This window comes from Pezoporus wallicus, unplaced genomic scaffold (genome assembly GCF_028554395.1).
Source record: "Pezoporus wallicus isolate ANWC-B61680 ecotype Strahan unplaced genomic scaffold, APGP_CSIRO_Pwel_v1 scaffold_6445, whole genome shotgun sequence".
Lineage (NCBI taxonomy): Eukaryota > Metazoa > Chordata > Aves > Psittaciformes > Psittacidae > Pezoporus > Pezoporus wallicus.
Window position 1 is genome coordinate 7,956,905 of NW_026641753.1, and position 22,247 is coordinate 7,979,151.

The 22,247-nt window shown below is 45.8% G+C and overlaps 1 long non-coding RNA gene across 7 annotated transcripts in view; it reads left to right on the forward strand.

The window, feature by feature from the left end:
- LOC130607770 (uncharacterized) overlaps positions 1-22,247 on the forward strand; it is a 344,203-nt gene that overhangs the window by 308,923 nt on the left and 13,033 nt on the right. For all 7 annotated transcript variants that reach the window (XR_008974342.1, XR_008974343.1, XR_008974344.1 and 4 more), the window contains 2 exons: positions 15,923-16,173; positions 19,924-20,051. This is a non-coding gene — a long non-coding RNA (uncharacterized LOC130607770). The remainder of the gene's footprint in view (positions 1-15,922; positions 16,174-19,923; positions 20,052-22,247) is intronic.

The following is a 22,247-nucleotide window of genomic DNA, read 5'->3' on the forward strand; positions in this document are numbered from 1 at the left end:
TAGGATTCCCCCACTGTGGCTTATACACTGCTGGTGTCAGCTCAGTGTTCCTCTTCTGTTGTGTGAGCCTGCCACAGCGCAGCACGGCACTGCAGGCTCTCTGATGGCCCCTTTGTGCAGGTTTGCAGTCTCTGGTGCAGCTGTGTTTTCCCAGTGGTGTCTGTTCCTGGCCTCACAGAGGCTCACCCCTGCAGTGAGTGTTTTACATATTTCACTTGATGTAGCTAAAAGTAGAGTTCATTAAGCAGTCCTGAAAGAAAACCCAAGCCCTGCCACACGGTTCGTGCCTTCATTAGTGTCTGTGTGCTGGCAGGGCTTTTATCAGCCCCCTCCTGCACTTGTAGTGCTACCCCATTGAAACTGGGAGGCTGAGCCTTTAGTCCCACAGGGTGTGTTCGTGGCTCAGACCATACCTTCCCCCTGTCCTAGACTCTTACAGCCCCGATGTTGTCCTCTCCTGCATCCCTACCACAGCTCCTTTTGATTACAGAGCCCTGCGCGCAGCGCGGTGCAGGCCAGCGCATCCTCCTGAGCTGAGTGCTTGTATTAAAAGTTACTCCCGCAGGCTGATTGCTATTCTTCTTCTTTTTAATCCTGCTGTTGTCTCCCTCAGGCCAGTCAAACCGAGATGAGACAAACTTTAATCTGGGCTTGCTTTTACACTTGCTTGTGTTTCACGCATGCTGGGAGGTGCGATGCTCCTGCGCGCACTCTCCCCGTGTGTTGCTTCATTACATTTGTGAGATTCTTTTTGCAGTTGATTTTCTCCTTTTAAAGGTGATCTGTGCTCTAAAGGAGAAAACAACTCTCTCTGAAGCCTGATTTTATTGCTAGTGTTGCTCTACCTTTGTCAAGGCATGAGATTATCCAGGGCTAAATATGAGCTGGATCCTTCCAGCGATATTTGGGTTGAGGGAAGAAGCAGGATAGCCATGCTTAGCTTTAAATCCTGCCTTGAAGAGATGCAGCTCTCCCTGGGAAGGGGCCAACTGCAGTATTTTACATATGAGCTTGTTCCAGCTCTAAGATCTTGTCTAATCTGTGGACACAGGGTGGCTGGCAAGGCCAGCAGTGGTCTTTCAAAGGGAGCCCTGTTCAGTGCCAGCCCACCAGGACGGTGTCTGGACCTGCAGGCCGGCTACAGTTCTAGACTACAGCCCAGCCAACCAAATGCAAACTCTACCTGCAGCCACAGTCTGCTTTATTGGAGCATAACCACATAAGCTTTGGTGATGGGAATACCTGTGTGTGCACTGTGGGCCCAGACCTTTGAGACTGCAAAGTAAGCTGTCTGCTTTGTGTGGGATACAAACAAAAGGTCAAACAACCTTTTAGCTGTTTAATTAAAACCATCAGCGCTGCTGCTGACTTCATCCTTCAGAATCCAAACTGTCCAAGTCATACAACCACAGACTGGTTTGGGTTGAAGGGGCCTCAAAGCTCCTCCAGCTCCAGCCCCTGCCACGGGCAGGGACACCTTCCACTAGAGCAGCTTGCTCCAAGCCCCTGTGTCCAACCTGCCCTTGAGCACTGCCAGGGATGGGGCAGCCACAGCTTCCCTGGGCAAGTCCTTGTTGTTTCCTCAGTTAGCAGCCCTATGGCAGGAAAACAGTGCTGATCCACCCTTCTGCCCTTCCATCCCTCCTGCCGTGCTTGTAGCGGCATCCATCCACCAGGCATGGTCTCTGAAAGGGGTGGCATCCAGCAAACCAGCCCCTTCTCCTTGGTGCCTCCTGCCATGGCGTCCAGCTAACACTGATGTCTTGCCTTGCCCACTCTGCACCCATTCAGCTATAGTTTCTTATCTCTCCTTTCTTTGCTGTTTTGTCACTTTCTCAAGGCTGGTTTGTTGGTCATAATTTCTAGAGCATGCAAAAAAATGCTTGCTCAAACCTCCGTATCCTTTTCTTTCTCAGCCCTTCTTACAAAGGGCTCCTATGGGAACCGTGCTCTTCCCTGTGCTTTGTTTCACAATCCTCCACCCCTATCTCAGATAGGACATGATAGAGCTCACTGATTCTCCAATTAAATTGAGCAGAATAATTTGGAGGTTTTAAAAAGTAATTTTTAAGATACCTTAAATCATCCCTATCGGTTCTTCTCTTATGTGGCCTCTTAGGTGTTTTTAGAGGGGGGGAAGCCTTGCTTTTACTCTTTCTTTATGACTTTTGGCTTTTGTGGCAGCACAATATTTGACTCCCTGCTCCTTGTCTTGCTCTGAAACAGTTTATCAAATCTCCTTCAACAATTACTGTCTGCTCCTCTATTATTCACTTTCACTGGCATGATTCTTTCCTATCAATCAGCCTTCTTTTCCCTCTCCAGCCTGCATTCTGTCAGCATAGAGACCTCCTGCCTTGAACTGCGATCCAGGGTAACTGCAGACTTTTAACCCTTCCCACGAGTGCCCAGCCCTCTATACCTTCATGCCAATGCAGCAGTTAACTTTCTGTCTCCCTGGTTCAGCTTAAGCTGTTCAGGCTCTCCATCATCTGCTCACTCTTCCTCTCCATTTGCTGTGCAGGGCTTCTATGTCAATAAAATGCTCTGCTGCAGGTTGTGCTCACCACCCCAATGACATTCCAAGTTCTGACATAAGTTTTTAGGGCAAAAGCAAAACCTGCTGCAGTACTGTAGCTTCTCACTGATTTCTATGTGCTTCAAATGAGTCTCTGTCAAAGAACAGACAGGCTAAGCAAACTGGAGCTGGTCAGCCTGGAGAAGAGAAGCTGCATGGAGACCTCAGAGCAGCTTCCAGTGCCTGAAGGGGGCTACAGGGATGCTGGAGAAGGACTCTTCATCAGGGACTGTAGTGGTAGGACAAGGGGAGATGGGTTCAAACTGAAACAGGTGGAGTTGAGGTAAGATCTAAGGAAGAAGTTCTTTACTGTGAGGGTGCTGAGGCACTGGCACAGGGTGCCCAGAGAAGCTGTGGCTGCCCCATGCCTGGCAGTGTTCAAGGGCAGGTTGGACACAGGGGCTTGGAGCAAGCTGCTCTAGTGGAAGGGGTCCCTGCCTGTGGCAGGGGGTTGGAACTGGATGAGCTTTGAGGTCCCTTCCAACCTAAACCATTCTGTGATTCTGTTAGTGTCCTGGAAGGAAGGTTTACAACACACCAAGTTTACACCAGCCTATGAATATCTCCTCCATCAATGCAATTGGTTCCTGGTAAGACTATGGAGAGGTTGTTTTGCTCCAAAACAAAAGCTGTGTATTCATTGTGGCCACAGAAGTGGATTCTGCTCCATGTTCTGCAGTGGCCCATGGTGTGCTCTTGTCTTCTCTACCTTTGAACCTCTCTGCATCCTCCCTCCCCCTGTTTTCACTGTCTGAAGTACCATTATAACTGGGTCCATTCACCTCAGGCCCTTCATGTGTTTACCTTTTAAAGGCTCTCAGAAAAACAAGTTTTCATAAGGAGGAAGTAAGACTCTGGTATTATCATAATCATTAATAAAGCAATTAATTTGGTTGGTGCTCTATAAAATTTGAAGACCTTTGGTAGGTCGTGCTTAGAAGTACATGTCTTTTTTATTAGTGAAGTGATAAAATTCAAATGGAAATGAGAAATGTTTTCAGCTCTTTATATGGAACATGAAAAAAAAAAAAGTGCTAGAATTTTACTGGATTATTAAAGGAAATATGTCACAGGGCTTTTCTTACCCAGTGCTATTTAGCCTTAGAAAAAATACATGAAATACTACATTTTTTCTATGAAAAAGATAGTTTTAAGGTAAAAAAAAAATACTGTTTGTTTTGGAAAGTGTTTCATTTTGTACAGCCTCAGTCATGAAACTGCTTGTGCAGTGCCTGCATGTGAGCCCATGGAGGGATGGACTCCTCCTGTTAGTGTCTGACTGTGTTGCTCATATGGAGGGAATAGAGTCGCTGTATCTGTGCTTCCTATCAATTAGGATCAAAGCTACTTAGCTGGCAGAGATACGCTTCCTCTGAATCCTCATTTTGGGTTTCTGTCATGCTTCTCTAATCTCCTACAAAGTTACATTTCCATAAAGAAACATTTCCATTTTTCCTGCTTATTTCCATTCAGTGAAAGGTTCTGTAATGGTGGGGGTTGGTTTTGGATTCAAAACCTCCTCATGTAGGTCAGCATTTTCAGAATGCCGTTTTCCCAGTTGTTTTATTGCAGTGCCTCAACCCCTTAATTTGAAACAATAAAAGTCTTGGAATGGTTCTTGCTTTTCTTTCATTTCCTTCTTTCTGGGAGCTGAATTTCTCCTCTCGTCACAGTCTCCATCCCAGCTTCAACCCATTTATCAATTCATAAGTCTCGCTTCTTCCAGAATAGTTTTTCAGATCTGTATTTTTAGCTGAGAGCTGTTCCATCTTTCCAAAATGATCACTTCAACCTCAGCCACTGGAGCTCAGACATACAATATTTAAATTATTATTTATAGTACAGGAACATGCGGAGACTTTCATTAAAGATAAGGCATTAGGCATGTGCCTTGATGAGTAAAGGCACAGTGAATGATAGTCCTGCTCTGAGCCGTTTGCACTCTTAAGCCTGGGTGGACTCACTGGGAGAATTTAAGGGGAAATCTAACCCAGACACATATTAGCATCACTCAGGGTTGAATACAGCCTTCAGGTATTGACAGTTACCCAGCCCTGCCTTCCCTATCCGTACCACCCCATCTCAGTGTGATACTGCTTTTGTGTCAACACCAGATAGGCAAAAGAGATGGGATCAAACAGAAGAATAAGGGAACTGAGTGCCATGGGAGCATGACCACCCAAGGGAGATTCCAGATGGGCACGTCTGCCTCCAGCATGCAGCAGGGCAACCCCCAGAGCTGTGGTGGTGCTACAGCTTCAGGGCACGATAAGGCGATACCACCTTGAGATAACAGCTTACATGTACCAACATGGCCAGACAACTCCAGCTTCCAGCGTTTTTCCAGTCATTGCCAGAGGTCCCTTTTCTCCAGTGTGCCCCTAATTCTTTTGATTCCTCAGCTAGTACCAGCTCAGGATCTGTCAGGCTTCTACAGGCTCTGGTGCATTTCTGTACTGAAAGAAACCTTTCTACTTGGATTACCATCTATAGCCCCAATTTTTTTTCACTATGTCGTGATAATTAGCTCTGTGTGGCTTGATGGATTCTCTCCCTCCCTCTTGACAACAGTAATGAAAGATCTGATCCCTTTACGGGCGTTTATAAAACCAAACATACAAAATCTGATTTGTTTAGGGCCAAGCTTTTAATTGCTTTACCATCACACCGTCAACCGAATGCGTTAGCAATCTTGGGGATTGATTGACTGGTTTATAATAAGGGACTTGATTTGAGAGGGGTTATTGCCCTTAGGTGCGGTAATACAAATGGGTTTGGAGGGTCAGGATGTTGGTGCTGACTTCTGTGGGGCTAGGATTTGGTGTGCAGCTTCCACACCCTGCTGTGGTGATGAAATGTCCCGGGGAAATGGTCTTTCAAGCTGCCCTTCTTATCAGGACTGAACACAGGAACAGAGAAATAAAGCTTAACAGCCCTGGTCAGGGTTTCACTCTGCTCCCAAAACCAGGCCATGTTCCCTGACCTAACAGGGAGGAATGAACCCTCCTGCAGGTTTGAGGGGTTGGGGTTGGGTTTTGGCTGCTTAGAATTAAGATTGCAAAGCAAATTCAGTACTTAGATACAGAACATTCCTGGTGTTAAACTACAGCTAATGAACTCAGGGCTTTTGGCCCTGGACCATCATAAAGCCTTCTCTAGGCTTTCAGAGGCAGCACTGCTTTAGCCTTCTGTTTGTGCCGATTCGTATCAAGGCAGAATGCTTCTTTTTTTTCCCAGAAAAATCCCCTGTGTTTTACTCATAAATAAAAGAGAAAATGAAGAAACATTCCTGATGGTATTTTTGCGATTTGACTTTGCCATCAGAACAGAAGTGCACACACACAGCACTTGTCGTCCCTAAAACTTACATTTTGAAAGTTCTTTGAAGATGTAAATTACAGATCTTTCATATGAAAACTTAATGAAGGACTCTAAACAAAATAAAATAGAAATGATGACATGAAAGAGCCTTCTTACGGCTTCAATAACAAGATAAACAGTTTAATATTCCACATACTGCATTAAAAATAACAGCTAGGCTCTATGGAGACGAATCCCCTAACTCAGCTGCATTGGTTGTCACATTAGCCCAGGACAGTCAAGGAGACTGATGACTCTCCCTTAATTGTCACCTCCTTTTGGCCCCAAAAAACACTGAAGGCAGCCAATACCTGCTAAGTTTCAGCAGACACCACAAGTACTTTAACAAATACAGTAGTAAAGTGCCATTACCACCAACACTTCAGCAGCCCCCAGAGTGATAGACATATACTGTATTGACAGCCTGGAATCTTAATGAGCTAGAGCTGCTTCAGCCCGTATTGATTGTCCTTTTTTAGTCTTCCTCCAATGCAGACAAGAGGCAACGAGAACCAGCATTTCATTAAAAGGAGACTTTGTCCAGTGATTCATATTTCATGAACACTTGTGAGCAAACATGTCCTGGAAAATAACCAATTAATTCAGCTGTGTTAAGACTCAAGGTGGAAACTGAAAACTACACCATTGCCTTTGCAGAAGCTGGGGAAAGCACAAGGTTCAAAATCTCCTACCACATAAAAAGTTCCCAAAACAAGATTTTGATCCACATCCCCTGGTTCACTTCACTTCCTACTTCTCGGCTCTCCTGACAGCTTCTCCTGTGTATGATGTTGTTCTGTGTGACCGTTGTACCGTGCTGTTCGCCGCTCAGGATGCTGCGAGATACAGTGCCCATTTTTCCTGTGAGTGGTTTGGGGCGGTGGTGGTTTTGACAGCATGGCAGATTTGAGCTAAAAGTGACCAAAAGCACAGAGGAAGGAGTAGCCTGCAATAATGATTTGCAAATTGTGTTAATTTCATAGTGGGATCCTGCTTTTTGATAGGATTTAATGCGTAATGAGCTCCTGAGACGTTATTTTTGCTTCAAAGCTTTGCTGAGCACTAGATCCTATTAAATTCTTGCAGTGAACACACCAAAAAAAAAAACTACTTTGAGCTAATTTTAATAATTTTTAATTGAAGGAATATTTTTATTCCAATTTGAATATTCAAGCTGTTTAAAAGTTGACACATTCTCAAAGTAGGCATCAGTCTTCTCCTTCCATAATATCTTTTTTTAGGCAGCCTGTGGCACGGGGAGAGGGAAGGGAAGAGAGGCTTTTTCTATCCTGGATTTATTTTTCAGACACAATGGAAACAAATTTAGGCATTTTTGGCTATTTATTTCTGTTAAAGTGCCTGCATGCTGCCGTTTAATCTCCATTCTTTTTATTGCTGTTTTATAGTCTACCATTATTGTTTGTTTGTTGCCTTTTCTTTCTCCTAACAGCAGAAACAAAATACAAATTTCCCTGCTAGTCCTTTCTTGCGTCATAGCAGGAGCCAGATTTGTGTGTATGAGTGTCGTGCTCAGTAACATATGTATTTTGTTGTTAGTAGAGTTGTTGTATTACATTAAATCTTACGGACCCCAGCAGAGACCAGCATCCCAGGTTGCAAGCAAGCTAGCAGGAGACCAAACATAATCTACATACGTAAGCATGAAATGTGTTTTAGTGCCATGTTTCAGGAAGGAGAATCAGGCACAGAGAGATTCAGTGACCTGGTTCAAGCCTTCCTAAAGGTCTGGGCTTGGTTCCTATAGCCACATAGTGTTTCTCTGATTTATCCTCTCAACCTTCCTGCTCTCCAGAATCACACACAAGGCTGGAGGACAGCGGGCAGGCTCAGGACAAATGGCACACAGCTGTGTAGTTTGTCTCTTCTCATTTTCAGCATGGTATAGACAAAGAAATTGATGTTCAAGTGATAGCTGTGCTGAAGGGAAACCCTGACTAAACAAACTCTGTGCTCTCCTACACTATGATCACTCCAGCTATTGCAGGCATGAAAAGGTCCCGAGCCCCATATCTCTGCCAGCAGCAGGATTTGGGGCTAGTAGAGGTGCTGGTGAACCTAGTGTACATGATCCCAGCTTGCCCATCATTTCCTTACGGGTGTCTGCAGGGAGCGTGTGGCCAGCCACTTCGGTGACTGAGCTACGGTGTGGCCATGGGCTTCACTATGATCAGAGGCTCTTGGTTTGCTGCAGGGCTCTGCTCCTGATGCTCTCTGGTAACTGGGAGTGACCCCAGTGACTCGGTCAGGCTTTCTCCATGTCCATGTTAGCTTTTAGGAATCAGAGACGAATGTTTGAGGGCTCTGAGATGTTTGAGGTGACCTTGGGAAGGCTCTCACTACAATGCATAATTGTGAATGGTAAATGCAGTAAGCAGATCAGGAGTCTGGCACTCTGGCAAGTCTCAAGACCTAGTCTTATGTTGCTATTTTTCCTCTATGGCAAACTTACAGGTTTCAGAATGACTTTGCTGTAGCAGTGACTTGGAAATTATAGTGAGTGAGTGTTCCCTTTTCAATAATGGATTATGAAGCAAAGATTAATTTTTGCTCAATTTTCACACTAATTCAGTGCCTTGCTGCCAGCAGCAGCAGAAAGAAGGACATGAATTCACAGTGGCTTTCTTTTCTTTCGAAGTCTTAACATGCTTTTATTGGATAGGACTGTTTGTAATGAAGTCCCATCATTCACATCTGGCTGCCTACCTAACCATGGGATGTTGACATCTCTGAAACATCCTTTGGTTAATGCCATCAGTGGAGATAGTCAGCTTGCTCAGTGCCTGTCTAGAGGAAACCAGACCTCTTCCATTATGGACAGAAGGTCATATACCAACGATCCCTATGACAGCCAACACTCTGCAGCTGCCAGGCTTATTTTTAGGCCAGTTGAAACAGGGGGGAAGAGGGAGAAAGAGAGAAAGACAGACAGCTGAGAAAAGGTAAAACCAGAAATGCTGTGTCCCAGAGGCATTTATCAGCCCAAATGAAATGGAAACAGTGAAAGGGAAACACTGCTTTGCTTTTCTCAAAATTGTATTTCCAGTTGAATGAGTCAAAAAGAAAATATCCTTTCCTTTTCCTGCGATTCTGAGAGATGTGCTCGCTAAGTCTGCAGGCTTAGTAGGAGAGACAAGGAGTATTTATTTCCCACATACATTGGTAATTTATGAGGTTGCTATAAATGCAGAGTTTATGGAAGTAAAATCAGGCCATGAAATAAAAAGGATTTTATTCAAATATCCCAGCTTATTAATTCTGTCTAATTCTTCACAGAGGAGATGAGTGAGGATGCACACAAGGTTTACTGCATTTTAAGAGGGAGACGATCGCGTGTGAGTGGCACATGCAGGGTATATTTTAAAAATAGCAAAGATAAGTGAATTTTATTAGGGTTTGAAATGTAATTGAATTTTCCTTTTCCTGATTTGCCATCAAAGATGCCAGAAAGAAGTTTACTGTTCTGAGCAAGGGTCTTGCATTGCTAACGAACCTGCGTGAAGTGGCATCACCTCCTTGTGCAGCTGGCTGTGACTGACGGGATGTAAATGCGGCTCTTATCTATGACACATGAATGGGTGGAGAAGAGATTTAGAGCCTTGAGCAAGAAATAAGATGCCACAACTGCTTTCACTGGGAATTAGCGTTCCACCAGGAGCAGAAACGGGGCAAATGTATTGTTCATTATGAGTAATATTAACAATCAGTTCCACTGAGTGCCCATCACCATGCATATAACAACTGTGTGTTGTGTTATTGTCCTGCCTTGACCTCCAGAAGCCTCCAAGAGGATGAAGGGGTGGGGAAGGATCCTCTTGCATGATGTGCTGTAGGAAACATGGAAAGGTAGAGATAGTGCTGAAGTGTCACCAACTTTAAGGCTGAGATGCTGCACCTGAGAGTGTCAAAAGCTCTCAGAAATCTGGCCTTTTAAGATGCTCTTCGGAAGAAATGAGTCAGCATAGCATGAAAAATCAGTTTCTGCTGGCTCCATGTCAGCAGGTTCTCCCTGGGCACGCCACACTTCCCAGTGGCTGCTTTACACTGATGTGTAAAGGGAGAACACAGAAAAGTGATGGTGTATTGAATGCTAGAGTAATACGTTAGCTGATACTGATCTCCCAGAGCAATTCTTTGCAGGCCCTCACTGAATCAAGCCTTTTCTATTGGCTAACTTTGGAAAAAGGCAAATGTCCCAAGAAATAGCTCCTTTCTTGTCAGACCCAGCGGCCCTGCACTGACTCCTCCATCCCTTACTCTCGAGGTTTATAACATCTGAGTATATTCAGTGTTTCCCAGCTGACTTTAGGGTGTCTTTAGCTTCCCCTCCCACCCCAGTTGACACTGCATATGTTTTTGGATGTGAGGGACTAGGGTGCAAATAAAGCCCACGTCCTTCATAGTTGGACTGTTTTCCTAGCCAAGAGGAGCAGCTAAGCCCCAGAAGTCAGAGGAGGTGGCAACATCAGTCACCACCCAGAAGGAGAGGATAGAAGCTAAGATCTGTTACCTTGCATTACACTGATTAGGGCTCTCTAATTGAGGCAAATGGCACATAAAGAGGGAGAAGGTCCCTGCAATGGCTTTGAGTGGAAGTATAAGCCTCCTTTCCCTCTTGGCATCCCCTGACCCTGTGTGTCCATCTGGGCTACTCATCTCTGGAGGGGTTAGCTGTGATCCCCGGTGCCCCTGTGAGCACAGCGCTGACAGAAGGCACATTAAAGCTGGTGTAGGAGCAGCACTGCTCCTGGACTGTCACTTGGCTGGATGACACGGAGCACTTTCACAAGGCAGGAAGGAAGTCTGATGAGGCTGTGGGACAGAGTGCTTTAAAGAAAGACCGGCTCTGGAGTTCCTAGTCCAGTGGTACCCCACAGGGGGCTGTGATTGGAGCTGTGATGCTGAGCCGAGCTGAGCTGCGGTTTGCGCAGTGCAGTAGTGCACTTCGTGGTACTTTGGTGTCTTTTTTTGGAATGCTTTGATAGCGGAGGTGGCATATGACCTTCTGCATTTGAGATCTGATGGCTCAGGAATAGCTATGCTATTGGCCATCAGTCCCTATTCTCATATACAGAACTATTGCCGAGCTAAGAAAAGCCTTAGAGACAGCTGGCTTTTCTAAGAAGCAGTTCCCATTGTTACATTCACTAAGACTTCTGGACCCCTGAGGTATACAAGGGAGTGTCTGAGTTGTAAGTATCAAAAGAAATTAATTATTCCATATTATAATTAAGGCTTTTTTAATTAGCTGAATAATTAGAACTTTCCTTGCCTTACACTGCACCTTTTCCCATAGCCAGATAATCTGGAACTTTAGAGCTACTTACCTAAGTAAAAGGCATTTCCAGCACCAACAATTCTCTTTCTGTAATAAGAAGGAGTAAATAACAGCTCTACTGCAGCTGCAAGAAAGGCAGCGCTCTTTAAAAGTCGTCTGTCAAGTCAGGCTTGTCCCTCAAAATGTATGTTTTGTAAAAGCCTTCAGAAAATGTTGGGTCGAACTGTTTTAGTGTTATTGTGGGGAAATCAATATTTCCCTGCAGCCTTTGCAACCCCCAAATTGTAGCGTGTTGTTTGTGCAGAAGAAGCTGAAAGTGAAACTGCCTAAAAAAGAGAGTAAACCAGCCTGTTTCTATGATTTGCCCTAAAAGCACCCGAGGTAAACAAAATGACACACTTGGGCAGTTCTCCCAGTGTAAAGAGATGAAGGGGGGGGTGATGGTGGGGTTTGGGGAAGGGGTTTTGATTCTGTTTCACCCTTTGTCCCTCTTTCCTCCCATCTCCTTCAATGCCCATCTCACCCTTCCCATCTCCTTCATGCCTATGCTGTATGAGATACCATGTAGCATGTCTTCCAGGCTTTGTTCTCCAGTGAAAGCGCCAGGGAAATCATGCAGGGTTCCCATGTGCTTTGACACTGAAATGACTGAGTTGCCTGCAGTGGTTCCCCCACCATTGCAGAAGAGAAAACCTTTTAGTTTTGCTCTGAAATACCAATATTCAGAGCATCAGAGGTGGGAGCACCAGATCCATCAGGTGTGATGCATTTGTGAGCCTTGAGCTGGCAAAGACATGGACAACATTCCCATGTATTCCTGATCCCCTGCTATGGACTCTGCCAGATGCCATGGCCTTGAGTCAAACGCTCTGTAGGATTAGGTCTTGGTTAAGTCATACCAGGAGGAACAGAATTTATGGTCTTAGGTACCATGGTTGTAGACGGGTATTGAAAGCTGTAGAAACTGAGTTCAGAAAGGAGCCACATTGGTCTGGGGAGCTTGGCTGAAACCTCTGTGAAGAATATGAAAGCAGAAAGTCTGAGAGGCACATAACTGCTCACAGACACGCCGGGGTGGATGCAGCAGCTTCACAATGCGCTGTGTTCACCTGCATCAGACAGAAAAAGAAGGTTAAGCCAGGTTGTGGGAGCAGGAGGGCAGAGAGCAAAGGACCGCAGGAAAGAAAACGCAGTGCTGCCTGGCAAAGAGACTGCTCTCTTTGTGTGCTTTGTGCTTGGGCTGAAACATCTTCACAGGGCTTTTTCTCCCTCTAATCTGGAAATAATTCTGATTTATTTTAAGCCTTCCATTAAGACAAGTCACGCAGCACTGCCTGGCTGGCAGCAGGAGGCTCTGTGTGTGTGTATGTGCCCGTCAATGTGTGTGTGTATCTCCAAGGGTGCTGCCTGCCTTCTTTAGTTGACACTGCAGTCAATTATTGTGTTTTCAATTATATATAAAAGGCAATGATGGAGTTTTTCAGCTTTTATAGGGCCACAAATCACAGGGTCCTTCACTGCATGAGCAGCGTTGCTGCCACAGTGTAGCATGGGAAATCACAACTTGTATGAGCAGACGTGCAGAGGAACCAGTGCCATCAGGGACCCGCACACTACAGGAGGACCACCATGGGGCAGGTGAGCCCTTGCTCCCTGCATGGTCCTTCAGGCACCATACTCTGCCTGACAGCCAAGGGTGGTGTGGTTCACGGGTTATGCCACAAAAGGGCAGGAAGATCTGTTTTCTGTGTACTTCCCATGTTCAGCAACATGTTTTTGAAGGAGCTCTACAGCTTTCTGTCATAGAACCATAGAATCATAAAACCATAGAATCATAGAATGGGTTGGAAGGGACCTTAAGATCATCCAGTTCCAATGCCATGGGCAGGGACACCTCACACTAGACTGTGTTGCCCAAGGCTCTCTCCAACCTGGCCTTGGACAGTGCCAGGGATGGAACATTTACCACTTCTTTGGACAACCTGTTCCAGTGCCTCACCACCTTCACAGGGAAGAGCACATAGGATGAGCAAGGAGGAGTTACAGAGGCTAGGTGAGAAGATCATTCATAAGAAGGGTTATGATACAGAAAATGACATGGGCTACAGCACAGCTTACCGTGAGTATCTTAGGCACGCAGTGGGTCTCCTGCCAGCCCAAAGCAAATGGGTAGATCTGAAGTAAGCAGGCTGGAAAACTGTTGGAAACTAGTGTCTGTTTCACAGAATGATCATTTAGTCGTACATAATATAGTCACCCAAAGCTGTATTTGCAAAGCTAACCCTAGAGACAAAGGGTTGGGACTGGCAGATGAGGAGTGTTTTCCTTTGAAACTAGACTGTATAAGGGAAGCCAGAGGATGTAATAGTGCATGGGCACCACAGTCCTCATCAGCAGCCAAAAGATGCTGTCTTCCATCCAGAGATCTGAACAAGGACTCACCGCTGTCAGGCTTGGTCTTTCCTCAGCTTTGGCGTTTAGGTGTATTAATGCACATGGAAATGCCCCCACATTGCCTGGTACAAGGCAGTACGAGCCGCGCTGAGCTTCTCCAGTGTTGTGCAGTAGAAGAGATATAAACCAAGCCATTTTTATTCTGCTACATGCTGGCAGGGAAAGGGGTGTCTGAAGGCATCACCAGACTGCATTTTACTGGTGGCAGATTGGTGGCAACCCAGCAGTCAAGTCCATGAGCACGAGGCTGTGAGAGGCTGAGCAGTGCAGGAATAGAAATCAAATCATTGCCACATAGGGTGAACAAGAACACTTGAGTTCTGAGACTCCAGTAAGCAAGCAAGTGAGAAAAATAAGCAGAAGTTGTCAGCTGTACTGGATAGACTGATTGCAGTGCTGACTGGGAAAGGAGTAGTGACCGTGATGACTGGGATGGAGACATGTAGAATGATCCCATTTCACCCAGGCCGTACCCCAGGAACTTATGGTCCTTTGCATAATGAGCTACAAGCTGTAATAAGTAGAGTAAATAAATGGATAAAGAGAATCCTGTCATGGTATAGATGGGGGATCCCATCATGGCTTAGAATGCCGCTAATGCAGGGAGACAGGGACCAGCATGAAAGAGAGACCACTGAAAGACTTGGTTACTACTCCAAGCTGAGCTTTCACTATGGAATGGGGATATTTGTGTGGAGTGGATTGTGGCTTTAGGCAAACAGCCCAGTTAGACCAATTCTGATGGAAATCCTGGAACTAATGCTGGCAGAATGCCCACTGATTGGACTCTGCATGGCACTGCTCCCTGCAGTGGGGAGAGAAAGTAGGCTCTGGTTGTTATGATGAGTGTTGGGATTTTGAACTGGTTTGGCATTGAAGCTGGAAGAAAATTAAAACCCAGATGAGGGTTTGGAATCATTACTGCTAGAAAACAACTCCTGGGATAGCTGCTGCATTATTGCTGGGGGAGCCTGAGGGCCCATTGATTCCAAACGGGGATTCAGAATCGCAGTGCTAGAGGTTAGGCATGACAACAGGACCTGGAACTCTGCTGACATAAATGGGGGGCTGGGAGGGTTCTTTGGAAAGAAAAGGAACTAGAGACAAATGTGGTCAAAGCCATTGGTGGCAGTGATAATAACTTCCACTACTCAGGGTCGTGAGGACAAACCAGCCCAAAGCTCTGGAGGATGAGAGGGAACTTTGCAGTCCTGCAGTGTGTGGCACTCTGCCCGCAGGAAGGCAGCGAGTGTTTTGTCTCGACTGGATAAGTCTTGGAAATGGGATTTGAAGTAGATGTGAAACAGGGCTTGGAAGGAGCTACGGAGCCTGGGAGAAGACCTGGCTAGGTGGACTATAAAACCCATTAGAGTCTTAATGCATAAATTGGCAGAACTGTGCAGTAGCAATGAAAACCGAGATACTGGGAGCCCGAGCTGTTATTAGATTCTGGTGCCTCAGTGACTATTGGAATTGCTATTTTGTGATAGCGTGGGTGCCTACGAAGTACATCATGGAGACAAGAGTGTACAGTGGTCTCCTGTGGTGCAGGGAGTGTATCAGCTCTGCTCCTACACCCTCTCCCAGTGCAAACTGCTCACTGCAGAGCGTGGCTGAGTTTTCTTGTATTCAGTGTCATGTGCAGGATAATAAAAATGGGCTTTTCAGCAACTATTCCTGAAACAAAATGGGTTACCTTAGATCTGACTAACTTTGGAAGGATAATGCAGAAAGAGAAGCGCTCCTAATTGCCTTACGTACAAAATGATGTACTCCTGTAAAGGTTCCTGAAATAGTCATGCCACCTCATGATGAGGGTGAGTTACCTTTCTGCAAGCGTAAGCCTGAGATAAGTTGGACTATGGAGTATGGAAAGATTAATGCCTTTGCTTTAATAACAGGGCTTGATCCAAGACTGCAGAAAGGATGTAAGTACCCAAGCAGAGCCCAGAAAGCCTGGTGGATCAAGGAATGTCAGTGCAGTGACCCAGTGGGTGTAATTCCCAGGGTGGCTGGTATTAAAGGGAGATAGGAAGATGCATCTGCCTGTGGATTTCAGAGCATTAAATGCTGTAGCTCCGCAAACATCACCTCTCCTTGTTAAAATGTCAGAAATTACGGCTGCAATAGTACAAGGAGCTAAGTGGTTTTCAGACATGGAGCTAGCAAATGCATTTTTCTTTCGCCTTTCAGCAGCGAAATGTTGGTAAAAGTTTGTGGTTTTTACATTTCAGGAGAAGCAAAATTGTTGCACGTGAGCTCCTCAAGGATTTTGCAAGCTCCTGTGACCTGTCACATCCGCATCATCTGAATGTGGGAGAAAGCAGCCTGCAGGTCCAGGGAGCATGTAACATCACATATGGATCATACCTGAACTGGAGGGATTCTGAAGGACAAGCCTGTCAGCGGAGAGAAGCTTTTGGCTGCAACCCAGGAAGAAGGATTTAAAGCCAACAGACAAAAGGTTCAATTAGTGCAACAAGAGGTAATATATTTAGGAGCAATGCTAGGTATTGAAGGCCAGACTTGTGATAAACAGAGTGTGGAATTAATGCAGACGCTGCCCAGCCCCACCGCTCTGCCTAGCGAAGAGTGCTGCAAGGCACATTTAATTGTATGCAGGGTTTTATTCTGATGCTCACTGAAGTGAGTCGTCATCCAGCTAAGCTCTTAGAGAAAGCTAGGCAGTGGAAGCAGGGTGCAGAGAACCAGGCAGCTTGGTTACGGCTGAAGCCAGCCCCAGCCCAGGCTGCAGTGGTGGGCTCTCTGAATGCAGGAACCCTCTTCATATGTGGTTTGCCTCTCTTAGCCAGGAAGAAGGTGCCAATCTGGCACAAAAGCCCGTGTTCCAGGTCTGTGTATCTTCAGTCTTACTGACACCACAACTCCTTGTCAAAAGGAATGAGGATGATATTGTTGGAGGAAGGCCAATGGCACAACACACCAGTCGTGCTTGCTTGGAATACATTGTGTTCAGTACAGCACAAGGTGATGCATATCTAGCTCTTGGCTGGCACAAGGGACCCTCAGATTAATGAATTAGGAATTAGTCCTGGGAAAGAGCATGGGACGCAGCACCTCCATATATTAATGGCGGAGTGTGCTGAACATGTCAGATTCTGCAGCCTCCTGGTGTGCAGTGGCCTGTGCAGGTTTAATTGTCTCTGTCAAAACGCATCCACATAAGCCAGAACTCTGCTTTACAGGTGGTTCAAGCTCCCCTAAGATAAGGCTTGCAGGAGTTTTGCTCCAGTCCATGTAAAGAAGAGCAGGAGGCAGTGGGGCAGGTCTCGCCTCGCTCAGTAGAAGAGGCAGGAATCCCAGCTGCATTGTAAGGTGTGCTGCCCCGAGGTGGGAGCAAACAAGGGTGAAGGATTTCATTTTGCTGAATGAGGGTTTTGCCCAGCTAAGAATAAACCTACACACAGCAGAATACCCACAAACCTCGGGGTAGGAAGAACTTGGCTTCTAAAGGAAGCTTTAAGGGTGTTAGTACAGATGAACAGTAAAAGTTAGGATGTGGTGTTCCCATCTAATTGGCTCCACAAATGACTACGGTCAGCCGTGATTATATTCCTTTTAAGACCATGACATGAAGGGAGATGTGACTGACAGCCATTGGTGGTGAAAAACCTCTGTAGCAGTTGAATAGCAACTGAAGGGTCTCACAGATTAATGGATAAAAGGATTTGACAAACTGCAGTAGGATTATCAAGAAATAGCTGAGCAATTAGGGCAAAATGTTCATAGAATAGATAAAAGGTAGAGAACAGTAAATAACCAACATGAAGAATGGCAAGTAGGCTGCCAGGTGTATATCATGGGTTTCCTGGAAAGAAACACAACTTGGGCTGGCATGGATCTGGCATTAGCACAGATAAAGGCATTTCCATTGTATATTAGTTCAAGTAAGTTCTGACAACGCGAGGCAGTTTCATCAATCACAGCCCAAGCTTTGGAGAGCAGAAAAAGGCTAAGCTGCAGGAAAAACGGTCTTTATTTTTTAAAATCACATAAAAGAGTGACTGTTAACCAGTCACTAGGCTTGGATCAGCCCAGAAACATGGATTTGCTGTCATGTGTAAGAATAGCTCTTCCAGCTGCTGTGTTGGGCATTGATGCTGCCAAAGCTGGGAACATGGTTAACAGTGCTTGGGTTCTTTCTCTTCTGCCTCTTGTATCAGGGCAAGGTCTACGTGGAGTTCCCTTTGTGTTACAGTAGGGAGAATAGGACTGGAAGGAGCAGAGCTGTCAGTGATGCTGCCCAAGGTGGTTGCATCCTCCTCCTGGCTAATTTGGACTTCCTCTGTCTGAGCAAAGCACATTGTGCAGTCCGTATGAGTGGTCAGTGTGATAAAACCATTGAATGGGCCTTGATACACTCAATATTGGACAGCAGCATGGCCTGTGTCCCTGAGATGTCCTAGTTCCCTGATCATCCAGAACTGGGATGGCTTAAAGCTGCATTAGTCCCACTTTTCCACATCTAGTCATGCTTTGTTGTGGCTGTTAGAAGAACGGTGTCACCCAACAGTTCCAAAGTCCTCACGTTTGATTTCCTTTGCTCTTTCCTCCATTTTACAGAGTCCCATCCACTTAATTTTTCAAGTATTGTATTTAACAAAGAGACATCCCTCTTTCTGAGAGGCCAGCAGTCTGCTAACAAGTACTGTAGGCACAGCCATGCACTACTGTTCCTGTCACCTCTAATCACACAGTGATCACCATCATGCCAAATCCCTTCCTCCCATCTGCATGCCATGAATTACATGGAACACTCCCTCACCCCTCAGCGCAGCCTGAGCTTTTCTTTGCTTTCTCCATCTTTGGCCCTCCCCAGTCTATGCAAGCAATCCAGGGGCTCCAAAGAGGAAAAGTGCCTTGTTACGATGAAGGGTCTCTAACTCACTACTTTTTCCTGTCAAAGCGACTAGTTTAATTGCCATGAACTGGAATCCCTTGAGAGAAAGCAAGCTAAAAACGTCTTTCAGCAGCCTTTTCTCTTTGCCCTCCTGGTGCAGGTTGAAAACGAGAAGAAAAGTGTGGGGGGGGAAGATGAAAAGCAAAAAATGTTCAAAAAGGCAGAATTTCCAGAGCCCAAACACTCCGTGGGACAATAGGAGATAATGATTCCACCTCTGTGCCCTGCTCCTGCCGGACAGGGGTTTTGAACACGGCATCTGCCGGAGGTGGTTAAAGACCTGAGCGCTCTGAATGTGGAGCCGTGGTGATGAGCTGAAAAGCTTGTTGCTCACGTTGCAAACAAAGACTTAACAGAGGGCAGAGGTAAAACCATCTGGGACCCGGCCTTCTAATCAGGCCCATGCTGTGAGCTCATGGTATTAATCCAAGAGCCGGTGACACGAAGGCGGGAGGATTGCATGACCCAGAGCCCATCCAGCGGTAGCTTACACTACCCAGTACCCTGTGTTCCATTTAATAAACTCCATTGATACGTTTAATAAAGACACCTCGCGCTTCCACAGTTTCATGTGTGACCTCACTGTGGTGGCCACCACAAACACAAAGTAAGAGAGTCAAGGATCATTAGCTGAGCAGGCAAAACTGCCCCTTCCCTTGCTCTTCTGTTTCTCCTGTGAACATCAACTGCTTGGGAATCAGCGATTGCTTGTAATCCTACCTGTCTACATTGCAGAAGGGCCAGGCTTCTGCGAGAGCCTGGTTAAAACTACAACATCATTGCCTGCAGCTTGGGGAGCTTTCATCCTGCTTGCTGCCTTTGGATGCCTCGTGCCAGCACCCACCTTCTGCCCAGGGCTGTGTTTAGGGGCTCCCCGTAACCCCATAGGCTGCTCTCACCCCATCTCCTCCCAATTCGCTGGTGAGGAAGAAGCATCTGCAGCCACCAGGGGCCAGAGGAAATCCATTAGTAACCCCCAAGCACCCTTTGGAGGGTCCAGGGCTGCGCTGCACAAGCCGGGGACCTTCGGCTTCTCATAAAGGTCATCTGCCTCAGCAGGGGAAGGAAAAGATTGATGTGTACCTCTGCAGTTCTCTTTTCTAGGCAGACTAATGAAAACTTGGTAAGAAAAATGTCTGGTTTAAAACCTAGAGGCAAGGGTTTGTTTGGTATGTTTTCTGTTAAGTTTGGACTTTGGGTTTGAGGCTTTTTGGGGTGTTTCTTTAATGATGATGTGATTTAGCGGTGGGTTTTTTGCATTACAGTGTCAGTTGTCAAACAAGCCTCCTGATTGATTTGTTTTTTCATGTCTAGCTTTCAACATCCTCAAAGGCATCTAATTGTTCAGGACATACTGAGGATCTGCACTTAGAGAAATCAAGCCTCGAGTGGAACTCCCCTGAAAGCAGAGGCACCAGGAAGCCAAGATTAGTTTTCAGCAAGTAAGTGGTTTTCATTTTTTGGCTTTCTCAAGGACTCTTTCAAGGGCTAAGCAGATGGCTGGGAGACCCACAGAATGGAAACCTGCCATTTTAATGGGGACAGCAAAGTGTGTGTGGAGGGGGGGTCGGTTGTTTGGGGGTTCTGTTAGTTAAATCGCCTTTTTGTTTGACAGCAATTTAGGCTATTTATGCAGCTGAGATGCCAGTGCAGTTTTTGTGCGTGTGGACTCTTCCTCTCCAACAAAGGACAGAGGAAATTGCCACACTAATTTTCTGAGCTTCCTAACGGCTCTGAAGCATGACCAGAAGAGCAATTTCTTACTTAAAAATACAAAGGCACATAAAAGAATAAGAGCGTGCACAGACCAGTTCAGTTCATTCAGCCTCTTGGAAACTTCAGGCAGCTATGGCTACATGCTCATTCCATCCTAAATGAAGACATGGGCCTGTGCTGAAGACAGGGTTTTCCAGGAACATTTAGGGCTATGTTAGTCTTTGGGCAGCCTGGAGTAACCATCAGCCTGCTGTGCCTTAGCATCAGTGATGTGCTGTAGGGAGGCTCTTAACCCTTGCTGCTATGAGGCGTGATGGCCACAAGCAGGCAAAGCCCATGGGATGGGCAGCACAAGCCACAGGCTCCCATGTCCCCCAGCCCCAAGCCTGGCCAGCCAAGATACAGCACATCTATACCCTGAGGTCCAAGCAAAACCAAGCCTTTGTACCCTGGGAAGAGGAAACAAAACCCAACCCCCAGCGTATTAACTCATATCTAGTGCACACCATCTGGATGTAGCAAAATGCCTTGTTACAGAGGAAAAAGAATGCTGATCTTGCATCTGCAAGTGGAAAAACTGAGCTTTAGGTGGTTCCTCTCCTTAGGGAGCCCCATGCACTCCCAGGGATCCTGTGCCCACTGAGCATCGGCTTCTCTGCTCACGTGCATACGCACCCCACCACCCTGTGGCTATGTTTGGATGTATTTGCTCTATAGCTGTCCCACACATTTTCCTCGCTAGCCTGTCATAGCCATTACTAAAATATGCTTATCTCATATATGCAAATAGCAGGATATTTATAAGATTCTTTAAAATTTCCATAATTGTGCTGTAAAAAAAAATCTCTTTGCTTATCTCACAAAGTGTCGTAACCGCAGCGTTACTTTTATTGAAATCCAAAAATCACTCAGCAAAATAAGAGGAGTTTAAAAAGTGACTTATGCTTCTGAAACAGAAGGGAAAGTGAGCAAGCAAACCAGGGCTTTATTGTTTTAAATTAGAAAGTTTAATGCTCACCAAAAAGGATATAAACTGTAAATGTATTTTAGCAGTTCCTAGAGAAAAAGGGAGAGGTTTTAATAATAACACTGTGTGTGCTCTTATATCATTTTCATTAGAAAAATCTCTGAGCACTTTCTGGTTATTAAAGAATGGAATGCCTCGGAAGACTCTGGGGAGGCACTATAGGGAAGTAAGGTAACAAATATAAGTCCACATTATGCTCCATATTGTGATTACTTGGAACTTTCCAGCCATCTTGGGAATCTACAGCTGCCTGCTACAGCTCAGGGTTACAAGTCTACCTCCCCAGCACAACCTTGCTGGGCTGTGTCGGTAGTTGGCTATGGCAATGCAAGAGGCTTCCTTGCACGTACCCACTCATTTCATGGGTGAACAAACCCCTGGAAGGGGTTTCCCATTCTCAAAGGTGTAGAACAGAAATGAACAACAGGGGGTGGCCAAGCCCTTCACTGTGCTCATCGTGGGTTCCTGTCCCTTGGGGAGCGCTGCAGGGATTCCTCCGCTTCCTTTGGGAGGGGTCTGACCCCATATGAGTAGATTCCTCACTGGGCACAGGAACATTCCCAGGCCATTCATCAAGGGAATGATCTGGAGAGGACAGAAAAATAAGATATTAGCCTATATTTAGCAAGAGTCGTAAAATGTTCCCTGGAACAACAAAAGGAGGAAGAGCAGCTGTAAAGGTAGAGGATATTCCCTGGGCTGATGAAGAAAATAAAATTAAGACAATCCCTGGTGTTTAATTTCAGCAAATACAATAGGCAGAGTGAGTGCCCAAAGAGGAACAGCGTGTTAACATAACTTAGACAAACAGGAGCCAAACTGTTGGCCTGACAGAAAAACGAGAGAGCCCATCGGTGCAATGGAGGAAAAGAGTAAACTGAAAACCAGATGGCTC